Source organism: Prionailurus bengalensis, chromosome E4, assembly GCF_016509475.1.
Source record: "Prionailurus bengalensis isolate Pbe53 chromosome E4, Fcat_Pben_1.1_paternal_pri, whole genome shotgun sequence".
Classification (NCBI taxonomy): domain Eukaryota; kingdom Metazoa; phylum Chordata; class Mammalia; order Carnivora; family Felidae; genus Prionailurus; species Prionailurus bengalensis.
The window spans coordinates 29,886,927-29,910,495 of NC_057360.1; positions in this window are offsets into that span (position 1 = coordinate 29,886,927).

Genomic DNA, 23,569 nt, shown 5'->3' on the forward strand with positions numbered 1-23,569 from the left:
CCAGTTATAAAGGCAGAACAGGTGCTCCACCCTGAGCATTTAAAAAATGGCAGATGCCAGGGGCGCCTGGGTGGCTCAGTTGGTTAAGCAACCGACTCCGGCTCAGGTCTGAGCTCACCGTTCACGAGTTCGAGCCCCGCATCAAGCACTGCGCTGACGGCTCAGAGCCTGGAGCCTGCTTCGGATTCTGTGTCTCCCTCTCTCTCTGCCCCTCTCCCACTCACACTCTGTGTCTCTCTCAAAAATAAACAAACGTTAAAAAAAATTTTTTTTAAATGGCTGATGCCAAACCCTAAAGATACCTCCCAAAACAAAGTTCATTAAAAGAGGTTTCAAGGCTGACTTGCTGATATTTTGAAGGAGATAACACTCAAAAGGATAAATAAATTAGGGGCGCCTGGGTGGCGCAGTCGGTTAAGCATCCGACTTCAGCCAGGTCACGATCTCGCGGCCCGTGAGTTCGAGCCCCACGTCAGGCTCTGGGCTGATGGCTCGGAGCCTGGAGCCTGTTTCCGATTCTGTGTCTCCCTCTCTCTGCCCCTCCCCCGTTCATGCTCTGTCTCTCTCTGTCCCAAAAATAAATAAACGTTATAAATTTTGATATATTCTCTAGGAATGCAATCATAGAACTTTAGAGCCACAGCTTGATATAAGTCCACAAAACTGCTTCTAGTTAAATATACTTAGATTTCTTTGGAATGAACTTTCTTTATACTTTCTTAGCAAGCTCTCCTGTTGTCCGCATTAGACTATGTATTCCCCTAGGAAAAGAGTCATGTTTATTTCTCTCACCACCCCACTACATGCCTGTCCCAGGGCCCCAAGCCCAGAGCACCTTATAGATGGGTGTTCCAAACATGTTCTTGACTTTGGACGGGGGCTTTCCAGCTCTTGACCTTGGTACACTTTCCATCTTATGAAGACAGGCACACACAGAATCAAACGCCCTAAAAACTGGTTGCACATAAGGACACTCACTGACAAATATCAAATATTACTAATTTCCCAAAGCCTCACAAGCTCCATCAGAAGGCCAGCAGAGTCACAATGGATACTTAATGATGAAACTCTTCCAGGTGCTTTCATGTTAACATGGTCCAATGTAATGTCAAGCTGGGAAGAATAAAGGTTAATATATTCTATTAGTCCCAATTGTCATAAGAATTTCACCTAACAATACGGTTCATTAAATGCTGAATCTAACAATTACGTTCACCATAATAGAAGTTATTCAGACAGATATGATCTGAATAGTTGTGATTTATTAATTTAGACACAAATTTAATTAGCAATTGATTTCAATTGTGTTTCCCCCTGCACAATGAGTCTTGTGGAAATGTATCCTGGAAAAAAATATATATCAACTAAGAAATATCAGGTAACAATAAAGAAAGCAACCACTCCACTTGCAAAAATGCTATTATGGCTTTCCCCTGAAACAATAACAAAAATAATTCCAGGTGGCTTGAAGAAGTGGAGGTTTTCTGCCCATCTGAAACACTGCTCCTGACCCCATGGGTAATGGCATCCCAGAGAGCTGTGGCACTACAGACACACTCACAGAGCAGAAAGAACGGGAGGGCCCCAAGTTCTTCTGGATCCACTGGAGACCCCATCTTCAGCTCCGGGTCCAGATGGGGAACAATGGCTCTGGCTCTCATTTCCTGTGCCCTGGGTGGAGGCGGGCCTGAGAAAACCCGGTGCTACCCCTCACCATCTCCAGTTTCTGATTTCTTATACTTGGAACCAAACTTTTACGTTCCTTCCTTGGTATCCAAGAATACTACCCATCGTCCATGAAGACAGATAAAGAAAGAAAGAAGAATGCTTTGTTTTTCAAAAGGAAAAATAGGGGCGCCTGGGTGGCTCAGTCGGTTAAGCGTCCGACTGCGGCTCAGGTCATGATCTCAAGGTTCGTGAGCGAGACCCGCATCGGGCTCTGTGCTGACAGCTCAGAGCCTGGAGCCTGCTTCGGATTCTGTGTTTCCCTCTCTCTCTGCCCCTTCCCTGCTCCTGCTCTGTCTCGCTCTCTCAAAAATAAACAAATATTTTGAAAAAAATTTTTAAACAGGAACAATGTATTTTACTCCTAGTAGTCCCTTAATCAATTCTTTACGCCCAAATTTATTCCTACCCCAACTACATCTGTAGACCCACTTAGAAAAAGGCAACATTTGGCTTTTCTTGATGCTCAGAAATTTGACGTAGGAAGGATAGGAAAGATGGGAGGAAGCAGAGGGAGGAATTGGAATAGATGTCTTCTTTCTCTTCTTCCTACTCACCTCAGCCCTAACTGGCTTCCCTCCTACTGGTTCCATGCCTTGAACTGTCAAGAATCATTAACTATATTCCTGTAACAAGTGAATATTTAATAATAGAGGCGGACATTTGAAATTCTGGACTTTAAGATTGTAAAATCTGGGCTCCTTGGTTGAGCAGCCGATTCTAGATCTGGGGCGTGAAATACGCAAAATGAGCCTGGAGTATCTAGTCATAACAGGCAACCAGCAAGACTACTAGGTCTCATCAAAAGGATTCAAGTGTCAACTTTAAGGGGTTCCGACTGCAAAAAGTTTGGATAACTTTCTTGCAATGCATCAAATATATTATAAGTCCATGATTTCCTGATGATACAAAACAACATCACCACCTCATGGGTCATCTTTGGAGAATAAGGGAAAATTGACTCATTACTCTGAAAGCTGCACATAAAGGGAAAGAATCACACACTTATCTGCCTTTTCTGTGTGAGCTGTATCTGAAAACAAATAGATGATGGGAAGAAATTCCCCTTTATAGAAGGTATTCCAGCCGACAAATAAAGGAAGAATAGTAAAATCTGAGTATCACTCTTTTGTAACTCTAATAAGTAACAAATCTAGGCAATGATCTTCGATGGCTACTAACATCACAAACCCCAAGATGACCAGATATTACGTGCCTCTGTGTGGACAGCCAGAACATTACCCACGAAGTATCCTTGCAAAAACATTGAATCTGGTTGCAACGGACTAAATGTTTCTGCTCTCCCCACATTTGCAAGTTGGCATTCTAATCCCCGACATGATGGTATCTGGAGGTGGGGCCTTTAGGGGGTAATTAGGTCATGGGGTGGAGTCCTCCTGGATGGCATGAGTGCCTTATGGGAAGAGGCTAGAGCTAGCCAACTCTTTCTGCCATTCAAGGATACAGCAAGAAGTCAGCAGTCTGCAAATAGAAGAGGACTTCCACCAGAACCTGACCGTGCTGGCACCTTGATCTCGGACTTCCAGCCTCCAGAACTGCGAGAAATACATGTCTGTGCGTATGCCGCCCAGTCTGTGGTACTTCATCACAGCAGCCTGAATGGACTAAGACACTGCTCAAGCCACTAGATCTAATTACTAATTTCCAGGACCTATTGGAGGCAGAAGAACATATGCAATGAGATCACACAGATGATTTGAAAAATTAAGAATGTGCAAAATTAAGAAAATTAAGAAAGAAACTTTACGGGGCAAATCACCTGTTTTTCTTTTAAGCCATAAATTGCAGGCAAAATAAAAAAAATAGCAATAAAAAAAGGAATGGAGAAACCAACAGATTGCAGAAACGTTCTTTAAGCTGTATCGACTAAGTGCAATGTGTGGACTTTGTTTCAACGCTCCTTCAAACAAATCAACCTTAAAAAATAGTATGAAATAATCAGAGAAATTTGAACACAGCCTAGATGTTTGATGGATGATATTAAGGGATTGTTATTTTTAAGTGTGATCATAGTAACATACTTACTGGGGTTTTGTTTTTTAATTTTTTTTAATGTTAATTTATTTTTGAGAGAGAGAGAGAGAGAGATAGGGTGGGAGTGGGGGGGGGGGGGGCGGGGAAGAGAGAGAGAGAGAGACACACAGAATCCGAAGCAGGCTCCAGGCTCCCAGCGGTCAGCACAGAGGCTGATGTGGGGCTTGAAACCCACTGAACCATGAGATCACGACCTGAGCCAAAGTCAGCCAACTGAGCCACCCAGGCGCCCGGTTTTTTTTTTTTTCAATTAAAGAGTTTTGACTCATACGGACACGTACATACTAAAATATTTGCTGGTGAAATGATGATGCAGGACTAGGACTGAGGGCCCCTCCAGTGCTGGCCCCTCCAGTGCTGCCCCCTAGACGCCTCACTTGCCTTTCCCTAGCCCTGGCCCCTGTGTGATGTCTGGAATTTGTGGATAATGGAGAGAGAATTGTGGGTGGGAATATAAATGAAAGAAGATTTGAAACTTTTTCTAATAAAAAATGCAACTAAAAAAAATCCTTAAAATTGGCTATGATTTTTTGAAGCAAATAGTAACTATTTTTAATGTTTATTTTTGAGAGAAAAAATCGTGAGCCGGAGAAGTGCAAAGAAAGAGGGGGACAGAGGATCCAAAGCGGGCTTCGTGCTGACAACAGAGAGCCAGATGCGGGCTTGAACCCACGAACCATGAGATCACAACCTGAGTCGAAGTGGGATGGTCAACCGACTGAGCCACCCACGCAACCCTAAGCTCATAGTGACTTTTAAAATAACTGACAGTAATTAGTTTTCGGCATTCTACCACTCAGCCCTAGGCCATGAGCCCTCCACATCAGGTCTTATTCAGCATTGTTTATTTGACTCAAAAATACGTCTGTACGCCTCTCTGAGCCAGGCCGGGTGCCTGGAGCTGAAGGCGCAGCTTCCGGCCGGAAAGCCCCTCCCTGCCTAACACTCACACTCTATTCTAGTAAAGGACAGAGACAGAAGGAAACAGATACAAGAGGAGGGGCTGCTACGACAGAGAGTCACAAAAGGGGATGTAGTCAAGGAAGGGAGGCTGCGAAGGCATCGCTGAGGTGGCTGTACTTGGGCTATAAGAAGAGAAGGAGTTGCCTGTGTGAAGAGAGATGGGAGAACTCCAGCAGGGGCAGCGGGATCCAAGTGCCAAGAAAGACCTGGCATGTTTTAGAAAACGAGAGACAACCGGTGGGGCAGGCACAGATGAGCTAGATCAGTTAAGTCTTCATGGGCATAATAAGATGTTTGTCTGCCTGATTGTTTCTTAATCTTCTATCCATTATAACAATCAGAGTGTCTGGTGCATAATAAACTCAATGTGTTGATGTAGATTAACCCCTTCTATGCCGTATTTGGCAAGTGGCTATATTACAACTCCAGAGGATCATCGAGAAGACGGGACCACCAATTGACCCGTGAGCTGGACCCAGCGCTCAGAGGCTCCTCACCCCATCCCCTGGGCTTGGAATGTGGTTCCACTTGCCTTTCTCATTCCAGAGGCTGCTCCAAGGGCACAGACTTGAGTTGGTGATGTGGTGTTGGAACCCCTGCACAGTAAACATAAGGTCTCTTCATAAACTTTGAAGATTTGGCAAGCAGGTGCAGGGATCCATTCGTCTCACTGCCACCCAAGAAAGTTCCCTTAGCTTATTAAAACCACCACCTACCAACCTAGAGTGGCCTGTCTTCTCTTCCGTTTTTTCCTTTCCCTCCAAGTGAGGGAACTTGGTTTCAGTTTACAGCTGGGAAGTTCCTGAGAGGGCTGCAAATCAACACACGTGCTCCTTGTAGACTAATTCTTGAATTTGTACTTTTAACAAATAAGGCAGCAGTCCCAAAATGGAGTCACTTACGCTAAGCCCCACATCACCAAACTAAGACTTATTTATAGGTTTGCTTCTCTCAGAAATGGAATCTTAAAGCAACCAATCAAGAATCACCTGATTGGCACTGGTGGGATAATCTGCCTGATACACCTGCCATCCCCTAAAGGAAAGTAACCTGGAAATAACCAATCCTCTTTTTTGCTTCGTCTAACTTCCTTGTACCCGTTCCCTTCTACCTATAAGACTTTCATTTTGTACAGCTCCTCAGAGCCCCTTTCTGTCTGCTAGATTGGATGCTGCCCAATTCGAATCAATTTTTGTTCAAATAAACTCAAAAATCTTAATATGCCTCAGTTTATCTTTTAACAGTATTAACCGGAGGTCTGCTGATTTCTCAAGTCTCTCTGTTTACTTCAGGAAACTGCTGATTGGTCTATTTAACTCCTTTCTTGCCTCAGCACAGGACTGGCAGAAAACAAAATGTCAATGAACCTGAGAGTCCTTCATGCTTTTCCACAGCTTGAAGTGAGTTGCAAGGTAGAATTAATTGGGGTTGGCAGGATTAGAAATTGGACATAGCCTCTTAGTTCTAGGGACATGAAGTCTTCCCAGTTTGGCTTCCTAATTTGGTTTGAAATAAATTTCTGGAATGTCAAACATCCCCCTATTCAAAGGTAAGTATATATCTATATTCCAAAGCCAAATGAAAATGTCTTTTAGATTATGTGTCATTTTCTATTACTCGTGATACAGTTCCCTTCATTTAGTGCCTATGATCAAGAATTAACATTGCACCTCAAATACAAATGAATGGGAAAGGTAACAGAGGGGGAAGGCTTTCAAAATAGCCTAAAATAGGAGCAATTTGTCCATGTCTCATTTGTTGGGCAAAAGGATTTTCACCTGTTAGGAGAACAAGGTAATCTAGTTTCAGGTCTTGAAAGAGAGAACAAATAGAGTGTTCTCTTTCTTCATAATTGTTCACATTTAATGGCATTACAAGGGCATGTTAGCTATTCCAACCAAAAGCAATTTAATGAAAATGTATGCATATTGGTGGCATTGATATGTTAATGATGGGAATGAAATATAAATCTTTGGGGAAACAAATGCGGGAGAGGGCACCAAGAGGCTTTGTTCACCAACTCACATGGAGTTGGGCTTCAGGAAAGAATAACCTAGAGTCTGTTCTCCCTTCCTGTGACCTACAGGCCCTTGGTGCAGGGAACTCAGGTAGATGGAGATGGGAAGGCAATCATTTGGGATCTCCGTGGTCTGTAACCACCTCCGAAGGGAATAGATCCCACCACTTGGAATTGACTTCCGTCCTTAACCCCCAATCTGTATCTCCATTTGCCTAAGATAAAAATAAAAAATTGAACCACAAGTAAAATTCATCTTTACCAATATCTTCCTTGATTAACCCCATCCAGATTGGTCCCTGCACTCGGGTTCCATCTATATACGAACTTTTGCACATGTTGATATATTGCCTCAAAGAACATAATTTGCTGATACATTGTTCCAGATCATTTCATCTGAGTATTTTTGTGTTTATTTGAGAATTCAGGTGCCTGGAACTTTTCCCTTTCATTTGGGAATTCAGGTATAAAGTCAATTTTCTATAATTGTTTGTGGCATTACTCCCAGAAGGGGAACTATTGGATGACATTTCCATCAGAGATGAAAACTCACCAGCCATTTTGTTTAAACATTGCTTGGTCACTGGAATTCCAATTCAGTGGGTATAATTTATATTGATTCTTCCCATATGTTCCTTCATCAATTCCTAGTATCTCTACTTCCTTCTCCTGCCTCTTTATCAGTAGGCTCTAGGCACACAGACATTTGCCCAGAGGCGATCAATTCTGATGCCAATATGGAGTTTCACACTCACATATACAACAGTAAAAACAAAAGTCTAAAAGAGACTAGTAAAAAAAAAAAAAAAAAACACTTAAAAAATAAAAGAAAATGATAGGTTTTTTTTTTTTTAATTTAATTTTTTTTTTCAACGTTTATTTATTTTTGGGACAGAGAGAGACAGAGCATGAACGGGGGAGGGGCAGAGAGAGAGGGAGACACAGAATCGGAAAGAGGCTCCAGGCTCTGAGCCATCAGCCCAGAGCCCGACGCGGGGCTCGAACTCCCGGACCGCAAGATCGTGACCTGGCTGAAGTCGGACGCTTAACCGACTGCGCCACCCAGGCGCCCCGAAAATGATAGGTTTTGATTCATTTCCTTAAGGGTCTTGGGACTGCTTTCTATTAAATTTGTGGACTCATTTCTTCCAGTCTATAGACAGGACACATGGTCATTTATTTTCATGGCGTAGTGGGCATCTTCTCATAAGAAACCAATGACCTGCCTGTCAGGGAAAATCACTCAGCTGCCCCCTCTTTACATTCTTATCTCTTCCCCCAAACTCTCAGGAGAAAAGACCCTAAGACCATGGACCAGAAAAATATAAGGGTGATAAAGATACATAAGGATGCCATTAGACTTTGCCTGGAGCAGATTCAAGGGATTTGGAGTATCTTGAAGAAGTGACTGTGATTTTAGCTTCTATTCATTTCTCTACGCAAAGAAGCATGAAACATACAACCAAAAGTGGAATTGGTGTTATCAACTCATCCCCCCCCCCTCCTTCTCTTTGCTGTTCTTCTGGTGCCATCTTTTTTTTTTTTAATGTTTATTTATTTATTTTTGAGAGAGAGAAAGAGAGAGAGGATGAGCAGGGGAGGGGCAGATAGAGAGGAAGACAGAGAACCCCAAGCAGGCTTCACGCTGTCAGTGCAGAGCCTGACACATGGCTGGATCCCACAAGTTGTGAGATCATGACCTGAGTCGAAACCAAGAGTCGGATGCTTAACTGACTGAGCCACCCAGGTGTCCCTTTTCTGGTGCCACCTTGAACTCCATCTCCTCAATAAGGTCTCCTTGGGCACCCCAAGACTGGCAACTTTATTCCTGGCCACACCTAGAGCACTCTGTCTGGAGCATGCCCCCTTGATGTGCCAGATGTTGTCACAGACAATGTGCTTGGAGGGGAGAGACAGAGTTTCAGTCAGCTTTTATTCCCACAGTTACCAAAATAGTATCAATAAGAAATCCATGCCAGTCTATCTGGTTCCAATTTCTGGGCATTCTCCCATCCTAAGCTAGCCCCAAGCCCCTAATCACCATGATAAGCAAAAGATTTCATCTTCTTCTAAGAAGAGAGAGGATGGTCCCTAAGGTATGACTTCAAGGTAGGCAGTAGTGCAGCAAGGGGTTGGGATGAAACCCTGGGAATCATCTACTGTCAGAGTGGTTGGGACCCACGAGATTCTCTTAGTCCAACTGCCATATTGAAAAGATGAGAAGAATGAACTTCAGAGAGAATAAATAACTCTCTAGTCCATGGAGTTGATCCTGGGAAAAATGGGGATGAGAGTCCAAGTTTCTGACCCCTGATTCTAGATTTTGAACTATCTAGGACATTTAACTAGACCTCTTTAAGAAAAATGACATTAATAATCAAAGTGAACATCTCGAACGAATCTATCAAAGGCTGGAGACTTACTAAGTGAGCTTTTTTTGAAACCTACCTGTAACATACAGGTAACCCAGGAAAGGGATGGGAACGTAAAATATTAACAAAGCTGTGAAGTGCACAGCTGAGAACTAGTTAGCAATATCCAGTAAAGTTGGAGATACATATTCACTTTAATCTGGTGATTCCACTGCTAGGTATAGAAACTCCCATACACATGCATGAGAAAAATTCATTACTGAAAATTACATTAGAAATAACAACCAAAAGATAGCCCTGTTAAGAGGTCAGGTTCCACAGGAAACAGTCTTGACATGGGTGTCTGTCCAGAAGGGTTTTAGGTAGGACCCTTGGGAGCAACACCTGTGAGAGTAAGGGAAGCAGGACTGGGCCGAGAGAGAGGTTGAAAGTCCCTGCAGAAATAACAGAGGTCTCAGCCAAGCCTACAGAGAGCTCTGCATCTGGGGTTGCCTCTTCAGGTTGGACCAAATCGATGCAAGAAGTCCAGGACTTTTTACCCCTCACTGACAGTCACTGGGATGTGAGCTGGCCTGGGAAGGGGTGTGACTTTGGGTGAACAGCTTCCTTTGCCGGAGGTCAATAATTAAAGAAAGACTCTGCTGTGAACCATGAGCAACCAACATCCCTTGTGCCGGGGAGAATGAACGTCTTGGTAATTGGTTGGCACATCATGGTGTCTGTCCACTATAGCACTCCTCTACCCGCAAAAAAATATGCAGCCAGTAATTTAAACGCATTTCAGACCAAAAAAAAACTAAGATAAAAGAAGAAATCAATGTCCAAATAACAAATTATTTTGATACTTGAACTAATTAAAAATCGAGAAAAGTTAAAATCAAGAAACCAAATAAAGCAGAAAGAATTAATAAAGTTAAACCCAGAAATTAATGGAAGATAATATTTTTTAAAGGCATTGATTCATAAAACTAAGAACTAAGACTTTGGAAAACCAAAAAAATTAACTGGCTGAGTCCAATCAAGAAAAAAAAGAAAGCTACAAATGAATGGGAAGGATAATTAACCACTGATAAAAATTTTCAATTATCAGAAAATATTATGTACAATGTTATGCCAATAAATTTGAAGCCTAGATTTAAAATGATGATTTTAGGGGCGCCTGGGTGGCTCGGTCGGTTAAGCATCCGACTTCGGCTCAGGTCATGATCTCACGGTCCGTGAGTTCGAGCCCCGCGTCGGGCTCTGTGCTGACAGCTCAGAGCCTGGAGCTTGTTTCAGATTCTGTGTCTCCCTCTCTCTCTGCCCCTCCCCTGTTCATGCTCTGTCTCTCTCTGTCTCAAAAATAAATAAACGTTAAAAAAAAAAATTAAAATGATGATTTTAGGGGTGCCTGGGTGGCTCAGTCGGTAAGTGTCCGACTTCAGCTCAGGTCATGATCTCACGGTTCGTGAGTTCGAGCCCTGCATCGGGCTCAGTGCTGACAAGTACAGCACAAGAAAATAATAATAATAAGCCAATATCACCTGCAAACAGATGTACAAAAGTCCTAACTATAATTAAAAATTATAGTTTTAATTTTAAAAATATTAAAAATAGCGATGAACCATAATCAAGATAGTTTTATCCTACAAATGTAGGATGACTGAAGCTTTAAATATCTATTAAAGTAACCCATTGCATTAATATATTAAAGGAAAAACTCAATCTAATTATCTCAATAGGTGCCCCGCAAATTAAACACCCATTTAATAAAGTTAAACCCAGAAATTAATGGAAGATAATATTTTTTAAAGGCATTGATTCATAAAACTAAGAACTAAGACTTTGGAAAACCAAAAAAATTAACTGGCTGAGTCTAATCAAGAAAAAAAAGAAAGCTACAAATGAATGGGAAGGATAATTAACCACTGATAAAATTTTCAATTATCAGAAAATATTATGTACAATGTTGTGCCATTTATACTGTTGATTACTTATGAAATCGAGTATTACAATGGCCCACAACAATTTGGGGCGCCTGGGTGGCTCAGTTGGTTAAGCGTCTGACTTTGGTTCAGGTCACGATCTCACAGTCCATGGGTTCGAGACCTGTGTCAGGCTCTGTGCTGAAAGCCCAGAGCCTGGAGCCTGCTTCGAATTCTGTGTTTCCCTCTCTCTCTGACCCTCCCCCACTCTCTCTCTCCCTCTCTCTCTCAAAAATAAACATTAAAAAAAATTTTTTGAATGGCCCACGACAACTTAAAATGGCCAACACAATCTAGCCTCCTGTTATCTGTGACTCCACCTTTTTCTAGCTCACTGGATCGAGGAAACAGAGAATAGCATTAATGGTTGCCACAGTGATTGAAGTCTACAGGGTAAGAGAAGAGGAAGCTTTAAAAAAAACAAAGCCCCCAAAACCTGCATAATATTTACCTTGAATTTTGTCCAGCTCTTGAGGGTAGAACTTCAAGGATCTCAGCCACTGGGAGGCAAGTTGCTGAGCAGAGATTTCAGAATCCGTACACGGCTGGGGAGATGCTGAAGCCCATATCTAGCCAGAGTGGATAGATCCTGATGAAAATCTTGGGTTTTCAGTACCATAGTTTTACCAAATCTTACAGTGGACCAAACTTGGGAAAAGCTACACGGGATTCCTCTGTACTCTTTCTTACATGATCTCCAGATAGAAAGTTTAATTTTTAAAAATCAAGGCATAAAGAAATGTTCTCTGAGAAGCCAAAGCTGAAAAAACCTGAGCAAATATATGATCAGCGCTTCTGGACTACAAGATATACTCAAGGAAATTCCGCAGGCTAAAGATGATCCCAAAGGAAGCGCAGAAGTACAAGGAGGAATCAAGAATTCCAGAAAAGGTAATTGTGTGGGTAAGCATAAAAGGTATTTTAAAGCAAGAATAGTAATAATGTCCAAAATAAAGACACTACCACCACCACCAACAACACATATATCCTAAACCAAGTAATTCCGCATCTTAGTATCTACTCTGGAGAAACACTCATGTATGCAGGTAAAAGCAGGCAATGAGATCATCATAAATTCACATGCAATTGTAAGGAAATTCATTACAACTTTAACAGTAGCAACAATTTGAAAGAAATATGAATATCCATAAATATGAGGCGGCTAAATTATGTCGTGTACACACAATGAAAAATGATGCAGTGGTTTAAAAAAGTGGGGTTATATCTAATTGTGCTAACATGGAAAGAGTTTTTTTTTAAAAAAAGCAAGTCATAGAAATATCTGTATAGTATGATACCATGTATGTAAAACATAATTTTCTAGAGTATGTATACATACATGAAACACTTTTGAGTGCTTACTGTATAAACAGACATTATTGTAAGTGCCTTACGCAAATTACTCTTTTAATCCTCAAGAGATCCCTATGGAGTAGGTACTATTATTGTCCTCCTTTTTATGGGGGAATAAATCGAACATAGAGGTAACCAGCTTGCCCAGTTACTAGGTCGCTCAGTCGCTAATGACAGGACTAGAATTCAAAGCCAAGAAGATGAGCTCCAGAATCTGTACCATTCCAATAATGCCTGGGGGGAAATGCTCAAAAGACACACTCCCACTTGTCATGATGGGCATAGGGTGATATATGGAAGTGTTGAATCACTATATTGTACCTGAAAACTAATCGGACACTGTATGGTAACTAACTGGAATCAAAATTAAAATTAAGAAAGATGTGCTCCCAATTTTTAACAGTGGCCACCTCTGCCCAGAAAAATGGATTTGGGGTAGTAGCAGAGGGGAACTTTGCCTTTATCCATTCTACTTGAATGCTTAACAAGAATAACTGATGTATTGTTCAGGAATTTTTAAATGACTAAAAATTAAAAGGGAAGTCATGAACCTTAGTAGAAAAAAAAAAGTCTGGAATGAACTGAAGAGTAAAAGTTCAATTCTGTGGTGGCCCAACCCTACACCAAGAACAAGTTCTCTACATAGAAATATGTGAATTGTATCCATATAAAGAAATAGAAACAATTTGTAGAATGGTTTCAGGAAGTACACTTACTATTAAAATATCTCTATCAAGTAAGAGATAAAGTGTCCATAAAAGTTGAAAAGTCACAAGATAGGAGTGTGGTTCAGGACAAAGCCAAGAATCTTACAAATATTTTCATGTTTATGAATCTGGGGACTCCCATGTGTCTCAGACTATTCAAGAGCTGATTGCATTAAAACAGACACAAGCCCAGCAAATAAGTTCTTGATCCAATTCCTCTTTGCAATGGACATACGGATGTCAAATTAAAATCATCCTATCCCCCAATCACTTATTACTCTACCTAGAGTTCTCCACTTGCTGGTTCACTTTGTACTCAAAAAGGGTTTGAACGGGCTCCCACTAACCCTGAAGCACACCTAGGGATTCAGTAATTGAGCTGAACTCTGATGAGATGGCTGGTTGCGGAACTGAGTCCTCGAGTCAACCCCGTATAACCAGTGAAGTGCAAACAGCACGGGGTGAGAGGGAGGCTCAGTGCAAGAGGATGCCCGGGAAGCCCCTAACAAGTTAGCTGATGGAGACAGAAGATCCCTGGAAGGGGCTCATCAGCTCCACGCGCTGTAGGTCTTTTCTGGAAGGTGGACAGTGAAAGCAAATCGAAAGAGCCCATCGGTCCTGGTCTGGAATTCCCAGAGTGCACAGGTCACCCAACAGGCGCAGGGTCCTGAGGTGTCGAGGGTGATGCAGAGTTGGGACTTTCTCACTCACAGCTCAGATCAGGAACAGACAATGCCTTGGATCAGGAACAGAAAACTGGAAAGGACCAATCACCTCCAAGAATCTCAGGCTGGATCAGAACTTGAGAAGTCATGGAACTCCCCCTTCTGCCCCCTCAGATCAGGACAACCTCCCCGCCTCATCTCCCTTCATTTATTGTTTCTATTATTTTAAAGGAAACATTCTACAACCTCCCTCTGTCAGGAAGTCCTCCCTGAGCTCTGGCCAAATACTCCTTGGGACACAAGGCCCCCAAAATATATTGACAAACTTCCTTGGGTAAAGAAAGAGATTCACACTCAATTTAAGAAACTATTTACAAATCAGTGTTCTTATAAAAACAGGTAAGTCGTGGGAGAGAAGTAAGTTGTAGGCAGAGAAGGGAAGATATGTTACCAAGAGGGGCTATTTTTAAAATGGAATTATTGCATGATTCTTTAACAGGAGTTATCATGGTATATGTAAGTGATTGTTTACAGAATAGCAGCTGCGTCATAGGAATTTTTCATAGGCAAATTGAAAGTTTAATTACCCATCGCCCACTGTGTATCTGTAAGTCAAAAAGAGGTGTAAACTCATAGGTGTAGGCACTCCCCAGTCCGGCCGGCTGGACCGTGACCTACTGGAATCTTCACGTGACAGATAGGAGAGAGAACAGTGAGTCTAGTTAGGGAGGCCAGCAGTTGGAATCAGGATATCCAAAGAAAGGTCACGAATGAAGATACATGTTCAGGCCAGACATCAGAATCAAAAACAGGTGTTATCATTATGCTTCCTGGAAGCGTTATCCAGAATAAAGCAGGACACAACCAGGGGCTGGTACACAGGAGGCAAGGTCCAACCTCTACAACCTAACAGGGAGTCAGGCCTCCAGAGCAAAGGGAGGGAGGCAGAAGACCAACGAGATACGCTACGTGCCATGTTTTGAGCACAAAACTAATTCCAAATACCATCTATGTTCAGACTCGGTTCTCACTGGCTATGGATTTGCTGATGGCAGATGCCTGGCGGAGCAGTTTGAAGGGATCCATCGTGAAGGGATTTTACCATCAAGTAGCAAATAGTCTACACATAGACTGTAGGTGAGAAAGTATTTCGTTCAGTGCATTTTGGGCTTTGGGGTGAGACCTGTGTGTAGGTCAATAATTAGGGCCTCTCAACCCAAAGTTTTTATTAAGTTTTGTTGTGAATGGAATGGAATGGAATGGGATGGAATGGAATGGAATGGAATGGGTGGTGTGGATGGCATGGCTTGGAACCAAATGAATTGTATTTAGTAAGGCTGGACATTGTGGAAATTTGAGGTATGTGTGTGAGACACAGAGAGGCAGAAACTGAGACAGAGAGAAATAATGTGATAAAAAAAAAAAGTAATTTCCACTATGGATCATGGTTTTAAAAAGTTGTTAATATCACTGAACAAACACACCCCTCTTATTTTACAGGTAAGTAAATTAAGGACCAGGAAGGGGAAGAGACCACAGGGGGATATCTAGTCTGAGTCCTTCTGCCATACCCACCTACAAAGACCAGGCTCTCCAGACAAAACAAAACAAAACAGGACATAGGACATGTTTATTTTTATGAATACTCTTAATCGATATTAGATTCAATTATGTTTTTATTATACATTTAACAAACTGAGCTAATTGAAAAGAATAAAACCACACAAAAACAAGACCTTCTTGGAAAAACCACAGCTATACTGTTGCTAACTAGAGCCTGTAACCTCTCATATGGTTACCGTGGCTTTAGCCAGAAGCCTGTTTTGCCCACAAAACAAAAACTAAATCTGCAATTTAGATATTGGGCCACTAGGTGCTGTGCCATAGAAACACATGAGGGACCACAGACCCCAGTGATTCCTCTTTTGGTAAAACAATAAAATTTGATATTTTAACTTAAATATAGGGGTGCCTGATGGCTCACTTGAGACTTTGGCTCTTGGTTTCAGCTCAGGTCAGGATCCCAGGGTCCTGGCATCAAGCCCCATGTCTGGCTCTGCACTGAGCATGGACCCTGCATAAAATTATCTCTCTCTCTTTCCCTCTGCCTCTCTCACCTACTCTCTCTCTCAAAATAAAATAAATTGATAAGAATAAACTTAAGTATAACATAGTCCCCCCAAAAGAGATAATTGTTCCAAAGCAACAAAAATTAAAACTAAAAAATCCTGGCAGAGAATTTAGTATCTTTTTCTGACCCTGCAATTTTATCTGTTCACCCTAAATTTTAGTTTAATCTAAAGCCCTTATAGTTGGTTTATCCTCAGCTCTTAGGTTTTCTTGGCACGAAGCCCCTGAGCCACTCAGCTCCTGGAAGCTTAAAATAAAGCCATTTCTCTCTAGACTCTTCCAAGATCATAAAAGGAACGAACTTTCTTTTTTCAAGTTCCCTGATCCCAGAGACTTACTTCTTTTCACTCCCCGGAGCAGAAGGGATGGACACAAGAGGCTTCGAGGTAACATGAAGCTAGACATGCCAATCACAGTCTTGCTCCCTGATCCTTTTTCACCTCTTCTTGTATTCTCCCCCAACCCTCCGTTTTCCCCTACTTGGACTTCAACTGTTGTATAGCCCCTCAACAAGTCACATTCAATTTCCAGCATGATTCTTGGGATGCTGGTAGGAGGAAGGGAAGGAATTGCTACCCCCAGTTTATAGATGAGGAATTTAAATTCAGAAAGACGAAATGACTTTCCAGTGTCCCAAAATTCCAAGTCAGAGTCTGTTTCCACAAGACCAGTGTTCTTTCCATCGTTGATTATGTTAGTCAGGATCCAGTGAGGAGACAGACCCGACACAGTGGAGAGAACAAGGAAAGTTTAATATAAAGAATTATTAATAGTAAGAGGTAATTAACCACTAAAGGATAGAAAGAATTCTGAAGAATAAAGGGGTTGGAGTACAGGGAGTAGTCACTACCTCTGGGGAGTACAGGGAGTAGTCACTACCTCTGGGGCAGAAACAGAGCAACTATGGAAGGAAACCTATGCCAGGGCTGAAGCCCAGACCTCACCGGGGTGTATGTGGCTGTGGCCCACGGGATGGTGGAAAGGTTGGGGTGCTGCACGTTGGGGCTGGAAGGCAGAACACTATCTGCCCGGAAGCAAAGAGGACACCAGTGAGATTCCCCAAGAAGCCATCTGCTATGATGCCAGTGAAACTCACTGGGTGAACACCACAGGATGACAGCAAGTCACTGGCCACAGGGCAGGAGCAAGAAATACACCAGAACCAGAAGGAAGCCCCTGCCTCCTGCTGTGCCACCTCAGCGCCCTCTACTGGCAAGGGTAATGTTGCACCAGCTGGCAAAGAAAAATGTTAACACTGCTCCACTCCAGCACCACAAAGCAGGGCAAAAAAGGGTGGATTTGGAACTGAGAGGCAATGACTCTATAACCAGGTACAGTTAGCACTCCAAATGGGAGTGGTGTTTGATGACTGGAAGCACATCTGTAATTTCGTTGAAAGGCAATTTGTAGGTGCAAATCGGAATTTGAGAATCGTTTCTTTGGAACTTGAGAATCATGCCCAGGTAGTAATGGAAGGGAGTGTTTCCTTTTGCGTGATGGCACCATGAGGTGTCATGAAAGTTTAAAAACAAGTATGGCAATCATAGAATAGGTTACCACTGAGGGAAGGTGGAGACAGTGATCAGGAAGGATGCACAGAGCAGCAAGAGAGTTCATGGGTGTTTGTTATATTATCCTAGCCCATACCTTTTTGAGTGCCTGAAATATTTCCTGGTAAAACACATGAATAAAATAACAAAGTAGAAATAAAATTTTGAAGATACAAGAGCCAAAGATTTGGATTGCTGCTTAGAACTGGTTAATTTTCTTTAACAGCTCTTTCTTAATGTCTTTTATTGTTTCTATTCCATGGATTTCTCCTTTAAAACTGTTTTTTCTCAATGTTCTGTCCTGACCTTTCTCTCCACTTACTCTCCCCCCATTCTGTAGGATCTTAGCTAATTTTGGGACCTCCTTCTCTATGTGGATGATATCCAAACATTGTATCTCTCACCTGAATAGGGCTCCTGATATAGGGCCCCATTCACTCAACTTCTTTGACATCTCAGGAGGGGCCACACGTACCTGAAACTCCTCACGTCCAGACTGAACTCAATGTCTTTCCCCCGACCCCGATGCTTCTTTTGTCTCCTACCTTGGTAGCTGGATCACCATCCACCCAGTCACTCAAACAGGAAACCCAAGTCCTGTCCTTGATGCTTCCCTCATTCTCCAAATCCAACCATCAAGTTCTGTTGGGTGTACTTTTTAGGGTTTCTTAAATTGATTTGTTCTCTCTATTCCTGCTATGAATTTTCTGGTTGAGCCCGTCACCATCCCTCACCCAGGCCACGAGCACGTCTCCTCGTGTTCTGCTCACACGTAGCGTTCAGTGGAATCAGACAGAACCAAATTATGGGGCCGGATGGCCTGGAAACTCCCTGGGGCACCAGTTTATAGGACACCCTGAGATATCGTTCAAGCAGATCAAATATGTGGTGCCAGCTAGCTCAGGTTTTTGTGAGCGACTGACATCATTGACAAAATATAAAATGGTCCCAACTGAGCCAAAATAGATTTACGGTCCCCAGAAGAGCTGACCCAGCATCACAGAGTATTTGTAATGGCCACAATGTGATCTGCTTGGTGAAGGTTAGGCCACACCATCAACCTGAGACCAGCCACATGGCAGGCATCTAAAGTCACCGTGTCTGTCTGCTGAAATTTCAAAACTCCCTTATTTTTTTATGGTATGGTGCTGATTAGCAAACAAGGGATTTATTTTATCTACATCTGAATGCTTTCATTAAGCCTCACAAGAAATTGTCAAGTTCAGAAAATGACACACCCCTACAAAAAGAGAGAGAGAAAGAGAAGAAAAAACTCAGGAAAGCAGGAACATGAAGGTAAAAAACAATGGTTTTTAATATTTTCAACAAGATTCTGACCACATTTGTGTGAGTGATTAATACCTTGAAGGTATATATAAGTGCAGTCAGAAGAAAACCTAATTCAAATATGTTAAATTGTTATGTTACTACATTCAGGGGGAAAGAACTAACCCACGGGGTACCTGGGTGGCTCAGTTGGTTCAGCGTCTGACTCTTGATTTCAGCTCAGGTCGGGATCTTACAGTTCATGAGATCAAGCCCCACATCAGGCTTTGCACTGAGAGTGCGAAGCCTGCCTGGGATTCTCTCTCTCCCTCTCTCTCCGTCCCTCCCCCACTCTCTCTCTCAAAATAAATAAATAAACTTAAAAAAAACCTAACTCCTGATTTTGAACACAAAGACATACAATTTTTATTAATAGAAAATTAATTTCTCTTTATCTTCTAAAAGTAAATATTAAACAGTTTTTTTAATAGTCCCTGGAAGGGGTGTCCGATTCCTCACCATCTGGGGCACTAATGACAGTCCCCCCCCGCCCCCCACCCCAGAGTGTGCGGCCAGAGAAGTGGGGATAGAATCCAAAGTCCTCACCATTTCTGCAGGCCTTCATGACGCCTGCTCCCTGTGTCTCTGGCCTCTCCTCTCTCTCCTCCAGCCTCTAACTCTACTCCAGCTACACTGGACGCCTTCCAGTTCCTCCAATTTACCTCTGCTGGCCTCAGCACAAGGAGGGCCCTCTGCCCAGAACACCCTTCCCTGCACCCCACCCCCAGTATCCTGACCAGCTCCTACTTGTTTTTCAGGTCTCGGGTAATGACATTTCTCCTCTTCCTAAAAATGTCTCCAGTCCCTCAGTTTTAAGCGTCCAACTCTTGATTTTGGTTCAGGTCATGATCCCAGTCTCGTGGGATCGAGCCCAGCATCAGACGCCATACTGAGCATGGAGCCTGCTTAAAGTTCTTTCTCTTCCTCTGCCCCTCTTCCCTGCTCACTCACGCACTCTCTCTCTTGCTCTCTCTAAAATAAACAAAATACATAAAATAAAATGTGTCTTCAGTCCCCCCACCAGAAGTCTCCATCAGGTGTCCCTACCAGGTGATCCCATCATGCCCTGCTGCTCTCTTATCACACTCACGTCCTTATCACCCAGACTTATGATTGTGGACAGGACAGTCGTATATATGTGTGAGCTCCGTAAGCTCCCTGAGGACTTCACAGTTGTATCCCCAGCCCCTAGCATAGTGCCTGGCACGTAGGAGATATTTAATAACTATTTATAGAATAAACAAATCAACTCATGAATTGCATCTCCTTACCATCAGAAAGTAGAAATGAGTCGAGATACTGTAGTCTACCCAGATGCTTTGAGTGGATGAAAACAATAAGCCGGAAGAAATGGCCAGGCAATGAAATGATGGGAAGAGTGACACCACATGTAAGTTACCATTGTCAGATTCGTCTACCCAAATTGACTTCCCTTTGACCCCAGAATACTGGGGTGGTAACCCCAGGCTACTCGGGTGCCATCCTCACCAGCAATCTATAGACATATTAAAAATGCTAACACTATTCACCCAAGCAAAGTGGAAACAGCCAGGTAAATCTGTCCTGTACAAATCACACAAGGTATTCCAAAGCCAAGTAGCGATGAATATTGGATTGGCCCTCCGCTCATGCAGATAATTGCCAGTTAGTCCAGTTTGGGGTTTGTTTGCTCGTGTACTTTTAAATCCTGGCCACGGGACCCAGCCAGCCTGGGTGGAGAGCGGGACCAGCAAGATAGGACAGGGCAGGACACAGACTACCACTGCTATGGTCCTGGACCAGCAGGGGAGGAGGGTAGAAGGACAGTGATGGCCACAGCAGCCCACTGGGATGATGCCAGCAGCCCGCTGGGATCTCCTGGGTGGAGGACCTATGAGGAACTCATTCCATACCAAGGTCTTCCATTATTTCTCCTGACCCAGAGGGGAAAAAAAAAAAAAAAACAGGGAGAAGTGGCTAATAGCTATTCCATCCGGGTACTAGAAGCTCACACCAAGAAGCAATAAGAATTTGAATAACAAGAACATTGTCCTCAGAGGAAAAAGAAGAAAGGGAAAAAAGTTACCCACCCACCCGTGTATGCCAAGTCACAAAATTTAATTAGGAAGATAAGAATTGGGGGGGGGGGGGGGATTGGGTTGATGTTCCTTTTTTTTCCCCCTAGTTATGAGCCCAGGGAAAGGAGCGAGAGACATAATTTAAGCACAAAATTAACATCTTCTAATAATCTTAGACAAAACCCGACTCTGTTTTGCTTTGGTTTGTAAATTAGCTCATGATTAAAGTGTCTCTTCAGCCATACGCCATTGTCTACCCAGGCCTGTTTGCTGAATGCCGCCCTGACCTGAACGCCCTTCTAGCTCAAGTACAAGGTTTGAGAGCGAGAGGGAACAATTATTATAAAGTGAAGTACTTGCAGTTTTGCTGCAAAATCAATGAACTTTTCAAGTGATTTTTATCATATTTTGCAGCTGTTCTGTTGGCTTCTGAGTGGTTATCACACCGTCAGCCCCGGTGCTTTCAAAAAGCCTTGTTCATCTGGAACCCTCCCCTTCTCCTTGAGGAGCAGCTGGCACCGCCCTGGCTGGAGAGCTGGGCTGCTAGAGAGCGGATTCCAGAAGCTGGCGTGAGTGAAGGGCAGCATTCTGGTCGGGGCTCTGGCACCTCTTACTTTGCCTCCTGTTTGGCAATTCTGGGCCTGGGCTATCATCCTAGCTCAGGTTTACCTGCTTTACCTTAGAGAGAAACTCCAGGAAGGCCTCTGTCTTGCATCTTCCAACATCACAAGCTGATGGGGACAGAAAGTACTTTAGAAATCTCAAGATTCACCAAGATGACTAGAAAAACAGGCCCTGAGGATACAAAGTCAGGGTAGACCCAGGGGTCACGCAGAGCTCTCCCATGCCTCACTTATGGGAGCCCAAGAGGGAGCCCAGGAGAGAGTAGGGCAGCTGAAGTCAGCAGTGACGGAGGAGAAGGGGAGGAGACAGGAACATCCCTGCTCTGTGCGATCCTCCTGTCAAATGGCTTGTACATTAGACCATGGCCTTCAGGCATACATTGAGCCTGAGGACACTAAGGAAGCAAAATTCAACAGGTGTCTCTGCTTAAAAGATATCTGGTTCATTTTTTCATATTCACCGAGAATCCAGGTGACCCACATAAAATATTGAAGCTTCAATGTACAGGTTTACTTAAAATGACTCTAAAATGGGCCTATTTCATAATGCTAAATAACACTATATTTAGTTGTGGTACTGAATTAGTGAGAAACCCAAAACTATGCCCACTGTCCTCTCCTCCCTCTTTGTCCTGAATTCAGCAGACTATCACGCCTATAGGAGAATCAGAACTGGCACTTAGATTTGACCTCAGGGAGGGAGGCTCTTTTGAACGTGGAATAGGTGAGTATTTTCTCCAATAAGCTTGCCCTAGATAACCTAATGGTTATGATCAATAATCAGTTAAGCAGTGAATTGTTCTGAAGCATCTTCTGTGTGTTCAGCACGGGGATAAGTTCTCTGAGTTCCATAAAATAAAGATAAAATTTAATTCCTTACTGCAAAAGATAATTGATAAGGGCTAAACTCTATGGCATGTACTCAAAGATGGACCTCAATTGGTCTCTCAGGATGGGTCAAATTTAGGTAAGTGGAGAGAGGAAAGAACACAATAGGGGATCAGTCTAAGAAAAGGTGGGGGTGGTGTAGGCGACACTAAGAAGTCCCACTTGGATTATTTTCAAGAAGTACCTGAATTAGGTAGAGCTCCCCATGGTGCTAATTTGGGGGTTGAATCAAGAAAAGAATTTATTGGGGCACCTGAGTGGCTCAGTTTGTAGAGCATCTGACTTCAGCTCAGGTCATGATCTCACGATTCGTGGGTTCGAGCCCCACGTCAGGCTCTGTGCTGATGGCTCAGAGTCTGGAGCCTGCCTCAGATTCTGTGTCTCTCTCTCTCTCTGTCCCTCTGTTCATGGTCTGTCTCTCTCTGAAAGCAAATAAATATAGCATTAAAGAAAAAGTTTAGGGGCGCCTGGGTGGCGCAGTCGGTTAAGCGCCCGACTTCAGCCAGGTCACGATCTCGCGGTCTGTGAGTTCGAGCCCCGCGTCGGGCTCTGGGCTGATGGCTCAGAGCCTGGAGCCTGTTTCCGATTCTGTGTCTCCCTCTCTCTCTGCCCCTCCCCCGTTCATGCTCTGTCTCTCTCTGTCCCAAAAATAAATAAATGTTGAAAAAAAAATTTTTTTAAAAAAAAAAAGAAAAAGTTTAAAAAGAAAAAGAAAAGAAAGGAGTTTATGATGGTTATCCCCAAATAACTATCTACAAGCTCAGTTATTTCTACTGTCTTTTCACCTGCTAGCTTTGAGAAAAACCAATGATAAATAAGGAATCTCTTACCAAGAACTGGTTGCTGGTTGAGGGAAAAAGTTGACCACAATAATAATAAACATGCATTGAGTTCTTTCTACATTCCAGGTGCCATACTAAGCACTTAACTTTATTTCATTTAATCCTGACGACCATCCCATAAGGTGGGTATGATTATTAGCTCCATTTTACGAAAGAGCTGAGTCACAAAGAGGTTAAGTTTGCCCAAGGTCACACAGCTAGTAGGTGACAGAGCGGTATTTGGAGTCAGCTGAGGTTTGGAAATCATGCTTTTACACCATGGCCTTTGAGGTGATCATGCTATGCTGGTTGCAAACATCTCGCCTTTGGCAAAATAAGAGTTGAACAAAAGA